Consider the following 13,710-nt stretch of genomic DNA (forward strand, 5'->3'; position numbering starts at 1 on the left):
CAAAAGTTGATAGTTCTGATAACGCAATTTTTACAGTAATTAACATTAGACTATTTTTTTCAAATGGCCTACTATTTGGCCATATGAATTCCTTTGGTACAAATTGTAGTGTTGTCTTCGGTAGTAATTAATGCTTCAGTGTGGCATGTTTTTTCAAGTAACGTATAATTTTTCATTTATATGCACAGTAATGATAATTTTCGTTTCTATGTCTGTTAACACAATGCTGGCCCACATTTTGTATCAGATGTTGTACTAATCAACGAATAATTAATGTAATTTGTAATTAACCCAATTAACTTAATTAATTTTTGAAACGTTAATTTTGTTTTCGTTTTTAACTTTTGATCCAAATTTTGCGTCACTATTAAAGTCTTTATCAAAAGCTTTAATTTTGGTGGGGATATGGAAACGGACAGAATCCTTAAATGTTTGAACATAATATCACTGATGCCAATAATTCAAAGAAGCACCTGCAGCAGAGTTAGTTTGTGTTGGACTGTGGTGAGACTCAGGAGGCCACGTTGCAAAGGCGGTTCTCGCTTTTAAGTTACAGCAGACAGTATAGCAAAATAACACAATCGTGTCCAAAATTAAAGCTAAACCGCTGTTTCCCCGTCCTGTGTCTAATTCACGATATAATCATGCAAACTGTAAACATATGTCCCTGTGGTCGTTATCTGTACGAAAGGTGGCATTTTGATCGTCGGACAACCACACTAACGATGACGTCAGGGCTCCTATCAAATGTGGTAGTGTTTTCGGGTAGTCTCTCATCCACTATTGCTGTGTACAGTCACAGACGGTGCACTATGGCACAGAGAAGAGCCCTACTAGACTTCTGCGGTGGAGGGCCAGAGGAAGAACGGAAGCAGGACAGTAGGAAACTGCTCTGGCCCGATGGATCGATGTGAATCGTTCTGTTGTGTCTCGGATATGGCCACAGTTTATAGAGACGGAAACTGTATCCTGAAGACCAGGTCAGAGCCGACCATTTTTAACATCAGAGAGAGAGGACCGTTATTTGGTTGTAATGGCACGATGTTGGCGTCTTAGTATTGCACCGCAATTTGAATCTGACCCTACAGCACCCACTAGAGGTGTTATATAGAGAGAAACGGTGTACAGAAGGCTTCGGCAAAGTCACCTTCATTGTCGGAGGTCACGTGTATGTGTCCCTCTGACTCGTCTTCACAGAAGGGAACGCCTTGAGTGAAATCATCAGCATGTCACCTGGACGGTCGAACAATGGGCCAATGTTCTTTTCACAGATGAGTCCCAATGTGGTGTGGAGAGTGATTCTCGATGTATTCGTATCGGGACGGTACGTGTATCTCGATTTCGGGACCGAAACACTAGTGGTGTGGGCAGGGATTATGTTCACACAACCACCTCTTCACGAAATTACACCGGTGATTAGGTTGTCAGGTATCCTGACGAGATCTTGGGAGCTCAGGTCTGGTTTTGCGATGTACTATGGTTCAAATGGCTCTGAAGACTATGGGACTTAACATCTGACGTCATCAGTCCCCTAGAACTTAGAACAACTTAAACCTAACTAACCTAAGGACACCACAGACATCCATGCCCGAAGCAGAATTCGTACCTGCGACCGTAGCGGCCGCGCGGTTCCAAACTGAAACGCCTACAACCGCTCGCCCACACCGGCCGGCGAGAGGTACTATTGACCCAGACTTTGTATTGATGGACGATAATTCTCGACTTCAGAAAGCACAGATGGTTGATATTTTCTTGGAAGATATTGCACTCATGTCGTGGCGCGCTTACTCTCCCGGTTTCAATCCTATAAAGCATGTTTGGTCTGCACTGGGGTTGCATCACGTCAGCATCCACCAACCAGTTGCCAAGACTTCCTCCGCACGAGGAACGGGTGCTATGCCGTCAACATGAGGCAATCATTCACATCATGCCCCTTAGTTGTCATGCCTGAATTGCTGTCGTAGATGGTCAAGTCCCATTACTGAAGCCATTGACCAGTGGTCCAGAAGTCAGAATGTGTTTGCAAATCCGTTAAGTTGGAAAAACGAAGAACATTTTTGTCCACTGTTACGCATGTTTCAGTTTTTAACGTTCTGTTTTCTTCACATTGTTTCTGCTTTACTATCACCTGTGTATTGTTTTTTGTGGCAAAATTAACGCAACCTTGCAAAATCCCAGTTTTTTGCTTTAATTTGGGACACTAGTGTATGTAACGTGAAATGTTTATATGGTGAAAAATTATTTGATGTTTATAAATTGCCTTGGCAACAAAGCTCAGTATTACAATTAATAGGAATACTATCACGTCATCTTAGCTGGAACGAAGCTCATATTGCATGTGAAAGAGTTAATGGTACCTCAAAGACAAACTTTCGTTGCTTGCTCTTATGTAGACTTGCATGACATGACCGCAGGCCTTTTCATTAGCTTTAAGTCCCAAGGCCTGCTCGTGAGTATACATTCTGGGTGCTCACAAATTTTTAAATTCAGATAAATATGATAGTGTGAAATTAGTAGCATCGGATGTATAACAGTAATTGATATCAACATATTAAACAACTTCAGCTGCTGTCAATAATAATAATAATATTAATAATAATAGTAATAAAATTATCACTTCAGGCATTTGTGGTATCATCTTGTATGTGTCTGTTTCTGCTTGTATCCACTGTGCATGTCTGTTATGTTGTACCGGGTTTGACCTATCTTGCTCCAGAAGTGTTCCATGTCTGTTTTGTTTGGTGGATTGTCTATTTTAATGTGTGTGTTATCTGTTGTCTGGTAAAATTTCTTTTGGTTTGTGTTGAATGTTTGGTTTTGTTTCCATCTACACTCCTGGAAATTGAAATAAGAACACCGTGAACTGACACATTCCTGGGGTCAGATACATCACATGATCACACTGACAGAACTACAGGCACATAGACACAGGCAACAGAGCATGCACAATGTCGGCACTAGTACAGTGTATATCCACCTTTCGCAGCAATGCAGGCTGCTATTCTCCCATGGAGACGATCGTAGAGATGCTGGATGTAGTCCTGTGGAACGGCTTGCCATGCCATTTCCACCTGGCGCCTCAGTTGGACCAGCGTTCGTGCTGGACGTGCAGACCGTGTGAGACGACGCTTCATCCAGTCCCAAACATGCTCAATGGGGGACAGATCCGGAGATCTTGCTGGCCAGGGTAGTTGACTTACACCTTCTAGAGCACGTTGGGTGGCACGGGATACATGCGGACGTGCATTGTGCTGTTGGAACAGCAAGTTCCCTTGCCGGTCTAGGAATGGTAGAACGATGGGTTCGATGACGGTTTGGATGTACCGTGCACTATTCAGTGTCCCCTCGACGATCACCAGAAGTGTACGGCCAGTGTAGGAGATCGCTCCCCACACCATGATGCCGGGTGTTGGCCCTGTGTGCCTCGGTCGTATGCAGTCCTGATTGTGGCGCTCACCTGCAAGGCGCCAAACAACATACGACCATCATTGGCACCAAGGCAGAAGCGACTCTCATCGCTGAAGACGACACGTCTCCATTCGTCCCTCCATTCACGCCTATCGCGACACCACTGGAGGCGGGCTGCACGATGTTGGGGCGTGAGCGGAAGACGGCCTAACGGTGTGCGGGACCGTAGCCCAGCTTCATGGAGACGGTTGCGAATGGTCCTCGCCGATACCCCAGGAGCAACAGTGTCCCTAATTTGCTGGGAAGTGGCGGTGCGGTCCCCTACGGCACTGCGTAGGATCCTATGGTCTTGGCGTGCATCCGTGCGTCGCTGCGGTCCGGTCCCAGGTCGACAGGCACGTGCACCTTCCGTCGACCACTGGCGACAACATCGATGTACTGTGGAGACCTCACGCCAAACGTGTTGAGCAATTCTGCGGTACGTCCACCCGGCCTCCCGCATGCCCATTATACGCCCTCGCTCAAAGTCCGTCAACTGCACATACGGTTCACGTCCACGCTGTCGTGGCATGCTACCAGTTTTAAAGACTGCGATGGAGCTCCGTATGCCACGGCAAACTGGCTGACACTGACGGCGGCGATGTACAAATGCTGCTCAGCTAGCGCCATTCGACGGCCAACACCGCGGTTCCTGGTGTGTCCGCTGTGCCGTGCGTGTGATCGTTGCTTGTACAGCCCTCTCGCAGTGTCCGGAGCAAGTATGGTGGGTCTGACACACCGGTGTCAATGTTTTCTTTTTTCCATTTCCAGGAGTGTATTTTCACTTTTTTTGTACCTTCTAAGTCGTTTGGCCAATGCTTGTAATATCTGTTCCTTTTCATCTAATTGCTCTATCGCTTCTTGTTGTGAGATTTTACCTAACGAAAATAATAATAATAATAATAATAATAACAACAATAATAACTTCAGTCATTACACAAAAATTAATGACACATACAACACAGAACAAAATTGTAAATGAAGAACAAAGAGGCTGTTGCAAAGGAGCACAAGGCTGTAAAGAGCAACTGATAATAGATCCGGAGGTGACATATCAAACTAAAACTAAACAAAGGTCGCTACACTACGCATACATTGATAACCAAAAAGCTTTTGATAGTGTACCCCACTCATGGTTACTACAAATATTGGAAATATACAAAGTAGATCCTAAATTGATACAGTTCCTAAACATAGTAATGAAAAATTGGAAAACCACACTTAATATCCAAACAAATTCAAATAATATCACATCACAGCCAATACAGATTAAACGTGGGATGTACTAAGGAGACTCATTAAGTCCTTTCTGGTTCTGCCTTGCTCTGAACCCACTATCAAACATGCTAAAATATACAAATTATGGATATAATATTACTGGAACATAGCAACACAAAATCACACATTTGCTATACATGGATGATCGAAAACTACTGGTAGCAACAAATCAACAACTCAACCAATTACTAAAGATAACAGAAGTATTCAGCAATGATATAAATATGTCTTTTGGAACAGACAAATGTAAGAAAAAAAGCACAGTGAAGGGAAAACACATTAAACAAGAAGATTACATATTGGATAACCACAGCGACTGCATAGAAGCGATGGAAAAGCAGATGCCTATAAATATCTAGGATACAGACAAATAATAGGAACAGATAATACAAATATTAAAGAAGAACTAAAAGAAAAATATAGACAAAGACTAACAAAAATACTAAAAACAGAATTGACAGCAAGAAACAAGACAAGAGCTATAAATACTTATGCTATACCAATATTGACCTACTCATTTGGAGTAGTGAAATGGAGTAACACAGACCTAGAAGCACTCAATACACTTACACGATCACAATGCCACAAATATAGAATACATCACATACATTTAGCAACAGAAAGATTCACTTTAAGCAGAAAGGAAGGAGGAAGGCGATTTATCGACATAAAAAACCTACATTATGGACAGGTAGAAAATTTAAGATAATTCTTTATAGAACGAGCAGAAACTATCAAAATACACAAAGCAATCACTCATATAAATACATCGGCTACACAACTGCAATTTCATAACCACTTCTACAACCCTTTAGATCACATAACATCAACAGATACGAAGAAAGTAAATTGGAAAAAGAAAACACTACTTGGCAAGTGCCCGTATCATCTAACACAGCCACACATCGATAAAGACGCATCCAACACATGGTTAAGAAAAGGCAATATATACAGTGAGACGGAAGGATTCATGATTGCATTAAAAGATCAAACAATTAACCCCAGGTATTTCAGCAAGCATATTATTAAAGATCCCAATACCACAAGAGATAAACGTAGACTTTGCAAACAACAAATAGAAACAGTACATCACATCACAAGCGGATGTACAATACTAGCAAATAGAGAATATCCCAGAATAATACATCAACAACTTGCCATACAACATAAACTAATAAAACAAGACGTTCCCACATACAAGTATGCACCACAAAATGTACTGGAGAATGATGAATACAAATTACACTGGAACAGAACCATTATAACAGATAAAACAACACCACATAACAAACCTGACATCACACTCACCAATAAAAACAAGAAATTAACACAACTAATCGAAATATCCATACCCAATACAACAAATATACAGAAGAAAACAGGAGAAAAAATTGAAAAATACATCCAACTGACTGAGGAAGTCAAGGACATGTGGCATCAGGATAAAGTTGACATTACACCAATTATACTATCAACTATAGGTGTCATACCACACAATATCCACCAGTACATCAACGCAATACAGCTACATCCAAACTTATACATACAACTACAAAAATCTGTAATTATTGATACATGTTCAATTACCCGAAAGTTCCTAAATGCAATGTAACATATACCGTACAGTTAAAAGGAAGTCACGCTTCATCAAGGTCTACGTCACTTTCCATTTTTAACTAGACATAACGTCTGAGAAAGGAAAGAAACAATAATAATAATAATAATAATAATAATAATAATAATAATAATAGCACTATAAAAAATGTTTTCGTGGATTTTTTTGTTTTTTACATAATTTACTACAGTTTATGGCAAGTACGAAATAATGTTACCAAGATTTAAATCATTTTGGACGTGGCGCAATAGTCGGCGCACGAGCGATGGAGGTAGGTAGCGATGAAGTGGGGATTTTCACGTACTACCATTTCACAAGTTTAACGTGAATATCAGGAATACGGTAAAACATAAAATCTCCTCTCTCTGCGCCCTGAAAAAGATCCTGTAAGAACGGGAACAACTACTTTCAACGTGACAGAAGTGCAACTCTTCAGCAAATTGTGTGGATTTGGTGTCAGCGTGCCAAATGTTCAACTAAACATCATCGATGTGGGCTTTCGGAGCCAAAAGCCTACTCGTGTATACATGATGACCGCACGACACAAAGCTTAAGGCCTCGCCTTGGCCCGTCAGCACCGACATTGGGCTATTGAAGACTGGAAACATGTTGCGTGGTTGGACGAGTTTCGTTTCAAATTGATGGACCCTGCGTGTCAGCAGGGGACTGTTCAAGCTGGTGGAGGCTTTATAGTGGTGAGGAGGGTGTGCAGTTGGAGTGATATGGGACCACTGATAAGTTTAGATAAGACTCTGACAGGTGACAAGTATGTAAGCATCTTGTCTGATCACCTGCATCCATTCACGTCCGTTGTGCATTCCGACGGACTTTGGCAAGTGCAGCAGAACAATGCGACCCCCGTATTTCCAGAATTGCTACAGAGTGCTCCAGAAACACTGTTCTGCGTTTAAACGCCTCCGCTGACCACCAAACTCCACACACATGTACATTATTGGGCATATCTGGGATGCCTTGCTAGGTGCTGTTCAGAAGATATCATCACCCTCCCACCTACGGATTTATGGACAGCCCTGCAGGATTCATGGTGTTAATTCCCTCCAGTACTACTTCAGACATTAATCGAATCCATGCCACATCGTATTGTGGCACTTCTGTGTGCTCGCGGGGGTCCTACACGATATTAGGCAGGTGTACCATTTACGTTGGCTCTTCAGTCTTTATAGAAAGTGAATTGGCAAATCTGAGGTGTATGCTACTATTAGCGCGATTTATGCCAAGCGTCTGCGGATAAGTCTGCTGCAGTGTGCTACTATCTGGTGACACTGAAGAATGCTTGTGGTTGAGTGGTAAGAGCGAGCTGTACACGCCGTGAACCATGCAAATCCATATGTATTTAGCCCATAAGGCATTTACGTCATGTATGTTTAGACTGCACAAATGCTACATAAAATGTGCACAACTGATGGTGTGTTTGCGAGTTTCACAGAGTGTGTAGGAGTAACAATGTAGCATTGCGCAGTAGTTTTAGTAAAGTGTACTTCAGACTGCCGCATCTACATTACGATTAATAACAATTAAAGAACCAATAAATCCGCAAGGTGTCATAAGCTAGGGTGTTCACGTGCTCTTGTACTCTTACACAACAGCCACAGTTGCTTAGTTCTCTGAGGGTAAGTTTTTTTTTTTTTTTTGACATCAGTCTAATGACTGGTTTGATGCGGCCCGCCACGAATGTCTTTCCTGTGCTAACCTCTTCATCTCAGAGTACCACTTGCAACCTACGTCCTCAATTATTTGCTTGACGTATTCCAATCTCTGTCTTCCTCTACAGTTTTTGCCCTCTACAGCTCCCTCTAGTACCATGGAAGTCATTCCCTCATGTCTTAGCAGATGTCCTATCATCCTGTCCCTTCTCCTTATCAGTGTTTTCCACATATTCCTTTCCTCTCCGATTCTGCGTAGAACCTCCTCATTCCTTACCTTATCAGTCCACCTAATTTTCAACATTCGTCTATAGCACCACATCTCAACTGCTTCGATTCTCTTCTGTTCCGGTTTTCCCATAGTCCACGTTTCGATACCATACAATGCTGTACTCCAGACGTACATCCTCAGAAATTTCTTCCTCAAATTAAGGCCGGTATTTGATATTAGTAGACTTCTCTTGGCCAGAAATGCCTTTTTTGCCATAGCGAGTCTGCTTGTGATGTCCTCCTTGCTCCGTCCGTCATTGGTTATTTTACTGCCTAGGTAGCAGAATTCCTTAACTTCATTGACTTCGTGACCATCAATCCTGATGTTAAGTTTCACGCTGTTCTCATTTCTACTACTTCTCATTACCTTCGTCTTTCTCCAATTTACTCTCAAACCATACTGTGTACTCATTAGACTGTTCATTCCGTTCAGCAGATCATTTAATTCTTCTTCACTTTAACTCAGGATAGCAATGTCATCAGCGAATCGTATCGTTGATATCCTCTCACCTTGTATTTTAATTCCACTCCTGAACCTTTCTTATATTTCCATCATTGCTTCCTTGAACCATTCTTTTATTTCCATCATTGCTTCTCGATGTACAGATTGAAGAGTAGGGGCGTAAGGCTACAGCCTTGTCTTACTCCCTTCTTAATATGAGCACTTCGTTCTTGGTCGTCCACTCTTATTATTCCCTCTTGGTTGTTGTACATATTGTATATGACCCGTCTCTCCCAATAGCTTACCCCTACTTTTTTAAGAATCTTGAAGAGCTTGCACCATTTTGTATTGTCGAACGCTTTTTCCAGGTCGACATATCCTATGAACGTGTCCTGATTTTTCTTTAGCCTTGCTTAGATTATTAGCTGTAACGTCAGAATTGCCTCTCTCGTGCCTTTACTTTTCCTAAAGCCAAACTGATCGTCACCTAGCGCATTCTCAATTTTCTTTCCATTCTTCTGTACATTATTCTTGTAAGCAGCTTCGATTCATGAGCTGTTAAGCTGATTGTGCGATAATTCTCGCACTTATCAGCTCTTGCCGTCTTCGGAATTGTGTGTATGATGCTTTTCCGAAAGTCAGATGTTATGTCACCAGACTCATATATTCTACACACCAACGTGAATAGTCGTTTTGTTGCCACTTCCCCTAATGATTTTAGAAATTCTGATGGAATATTATCTATCCCTTCTGCCTTATTTCACCGTAAGTCCTCCAAAGCTCTTTTAAATTCCGATTCTAATACTGGATCCCCTATCTCTTCTAAATCGACTCCTGTTTCTTCTTCTATCACATCAGACAAATCTTCACCCTCATAGAGGCTTTCAATGTATTCTTTCTACCTATCTTCTCTCTCCTCTGCATTTAACAGTGGAATTCCCATTGCACTCTTAATGTTACCACCATTGCTTTTAATGTCACCAAAGGTTGTTTTGGCTTTCCTGTATGCTGAGTCTGTCCTTCCGACAATCATATCTTTTTCGATGTCTTCACATTTTTCCTGTAGCCATTTCGTCTTAGCTTCCCTGCACTTCCTATTTATTTCATTCCTCAGCGACTTGTATTTCTGTATTCCTGATTTTCCCGGAACGTGTTTGTACTTCCTCCTCTCATCAATCAACTTAAGTATTTCTTCTGTTAGCCATGGTTTCTTCGCAGCTACCTTCTTTGTACCTATGTTTTCCTTCCAACTTCTGTGATGGCCCTTTTTAGAGACGTCCATTCCTCTTCAACTGTGTTGCCTACTGCGTTATTCCTTATTGCTGTATCTATAGCGTTAGCGAACTTCAAACGTATCTCGTCATTCCTTAAAACTTCCGTATCCCACTTCTTAGCGTATTGATTCTTCCTGACTAATGTCTTGAACTTCAGCCTACTCTTCATCACTACTATATTGTGATCTGAGTCTATATCTGCTCCTGGGTACGCCTTACAATCCAGTATCTGATTTCGGAATCTTTGTCTGACCATGATGTAATCTAATTGAAATCTTCCCGTATACCTCCTCCTCTTGTGATTCTTGAACAGGGTATTCGCTATTACTAGCTGAAACTTATTACAGAACTTAATTAGTCTTGCTCCTCTTTCATTCCTTGTCCCAAGCCCATATTCTCCTGTAACCTTTTCTTCTACTCCTTCCCCTACAACTGCATTCCAGTCGCCCATGACAATTAGATTTTCGTCCCCCTTTACATACTGCATTACCCTTTCAATATCCTCATACACTTTCTCTATCTGTTCATCTTCAGCTTGCGACGTCGGCATGTATACCTGAACTATCGTTGTCGGTGTTGGTCTGCTGTCGATTCTGATTAGAACAACCCGATCACTGAACTGTTCACAGTAACACACCCTCTGCCCTACCTTCCTATTCATAACGAATCCTACACCTGTTATACCATTTCCTGTTGCTGTTGAAATTACCCGATACTCATCTGACCAGAAATCCTTGTCTTCCTTCCACTTCACTTCACTGACCCCTACTATATCTAGATTGATCCTTTGCATTTCCCTTTTCAGATTTTCTAGCTTCCCTACCACGTTCAAGCTTCTGACATTCCACGGCCCGACTCGTAGAACATTATCCTATCGTTGATTATTCAGTCTTTTTCTCATGGTAACCTCCCTCTTGGCAGTCCCCTCCCGGAGATCCGAATGGGGGACTATTCCGGAATCTTTTGCCAATGGAGAGATCGGTTTCCATTGCCTTCTGCATTCTCATGTCGTTGATCATTGCTGATTCTTCCGCCTTTAGGGGCAATTTCCCACCCCTAGGACAAGAGAGTGCCCTGAACCTCTATCCACTCCTCCACCCTCTTTGACAAGGCCGTTGGCAGAATGAGGCTGACTTCTTATGCCGGAAGTCTTCGGCCGCCGATGCTAATAATTTATCAAAATTTAGGCACTGGCGGGGATCGAACTCGGGACCGAAGACGTTTTGATTATGAATCAAAGACGCTACCCCCTTTTTTTACTTTTATTTCATTTTATTTTTATACAAATGCATAGAAGGAAGGCCGTTCCTCTTCGGCTACATAAACTGAATAATAGGAAGTCGTCCTGTTACGACAAAGGATGCTCCATACTATAGTCCGCTGCGAATTTTCGATGACTGTCTTCTCGTTGCTGTTTTGTTTCCGTTGTTTGTTGAATCTCATGGTTATCTTCTCATGTCATCGATAATCCAGCTGCGAGGCGGATTATGGAATGCGCTCCAAAGGAAGTTAGAAAAATATTCCCTATATTTAGGGTTCTTGACGATAGCACAATGTCGTTCGTTGAGGTAATACCAAAAATCGGGTACTGTCTTTTCGCCATTACCGAAGAGGTAGTGAACAGCGTGGTCGCTGATCCACGTCACAGAGTTCGTTTTTGCTCTTGGCAAATAAATCTTATCGGAGAAAAGAAGTGATCGGGTAGTTACCCTGACGGGAGTCGTGCGTGTGAAAAAAGCCAATATCTGAAGCACCAAATTTCATACGTCCTTTGCCGACCCGCATTCGAAACGATGTTCATCCGTGTCAATCACTTGGCATGTGGCACACAAGGGGGAATCAGCGAGGTGGATGTGATGTAGGCGGGACTGGCACAACTGTTTCCCATTAACAGTTACGTACCATGCAGATTGCACGTCAGTATCAAGGGTGGTGCCATTCACTGCCTGCCACACAGCGCGCCACTTTGTATTGGGGTGTTTGCTTTCAATCACATTCGGCGTCCTGTTCATTTGCATGGCAGCATATATCGCCCTCGTCATCATCAAGCGTGTGGGTAGTAGTGCGGTGCGGATGTAGCTTAATTCAAGGAAGAATTGGCTAATGTAGAAGAAAGGTGCTGGGATGTCCGACATCATCACAGGGGGTGCGAGTGAGATTGGTCGTAAGGCCTCCAGTAAGAGACTTGTGAGGCACGTCCGACTTCGTCGCCACAGTTGCAGGTGACAGCTGACGAACAGGGCCTTTGCTCTGTTCTGGACATGACAAAGGCCTAAAGCCCCTCTGCTCCTCGGGAGGGTTAGGGATTCGTAACGAATCTTAAATAACATTCCCGTATTAACAAAGGATCCCAAAACAGCTAACATGCGGTGAGCCAGGGTAGGTGGTATGGGGAGTATCTGTGCAAAATGGGGGATACGTGATGCCAAATAGACGTTAGCATATCGTGTCCGTTGCAGGAGGTCTAGATGTCACAGACGGTGGTCACTTATTCCTGCTCTCATCCGATTCAATAAACGTCTGTAGTTAAGGGCTGTTGAACGCTTCATGTCAGATGTGAAATCAATGCCAAGACAGCGGATTGTGTCACTGATTCGTAGCGGTGCGACGCTCTCGTCGGGTAGGCCTCTGCCTATAGACAGAGCGTGTGATTTGTGGAGATTGAGATGGCTCCCCAATGCCGCGCCGTAGGTCGCCACCCACACCAGTGCAGCACGAACATTGTCATTATTGCGATGAAGGAGTACTAGATCATCCGCATAGGCAGTGCAGCAAAAAGTGTGTCCACCAAGGGACATCCTAGTCAGGCGTTGTCGGAGGAGTGGTTCCAAGACGAGGGGGTACAATATCGCCGACCCCTAGACCACGGGTACGGATCCCTAGGATAAGGTTACAGCTTCTTTTTGACATAGCTATGGGATGTTATTGTTCGGTGGAAAAAATCGGTCTGCTGATTTGTACTGCACTAATCCAGTGCCACCCTCTTCATGTAACTGGTAAGTATTTCCACAACTCCAAAGTCAATTATTCTGTGTACCCGCGAAAAAGAGCATTTCAGGGTCAGCTTCTTTATCTTGTGGCAGTTCAATAGGCAGTTACAATACTGACGTCGACCAGCAGTGTCTGTATATACCACGACTTTCTAAGATTTCAGTTTCAGTTTGTACACAAATCGGTGAGCAGATGCTAGTGAAACGTCATTTGAAACGCTAAAAGGCGCAACGATATCTGCAGGCATCTGCACAAGGCCATTCCTCGCTCGTGTAGTTTTTAATCGTTCAAAACCAGTTCGATACCTGACTAAATCCGTCTAGGCAAGGCTCGTAGCGGCCTTTCGTAATCATGGTCCGTCTGCTGGGAAGTTGGAAACAGGGCTTTCTACGTACATTCATCACGCTGCATATTACACGGACCGAAAAGGTTCCTCTCTTTATGTAAGTCATCAAATTACTGTAGGTACCCACACCTATATTTTATTACCCAAGTTTTCCGCTGTTTTATACTTATTCTCATGTCTTTACCTTCTTTTCGGCGACACAGTTTTTTTCACATTTCTTTTGGTTTGGACGACTTTTGAAACATGTTCATTGTGAAGAATAGAAGCGTATCGTGTAGCCGCAGGTAATTTGAAGGTGGGCCATTGAAATGTTGTAATTCATTACTTGTGAGTCAATCATCTGAGTAACGTTTCTTATGCATATAAAACATTCACAAGGCTTG

The sequence above is a fragment of the Schistocerca gregaria genome, chromosome 1 (assembly GCF_023897955.1).
Source record: "Schistocerca gregaria isolate iqSchGreg1 chromosome 1, iqSchGreg1.2, whole genome shotgun sequence".
Taxonomy (NCBI): Eukaryota; Metazoa; Arthropoda; class Insecta; order Orthoptera; family Acrididae; genus Schistocerca; species Schistocerca gregaria.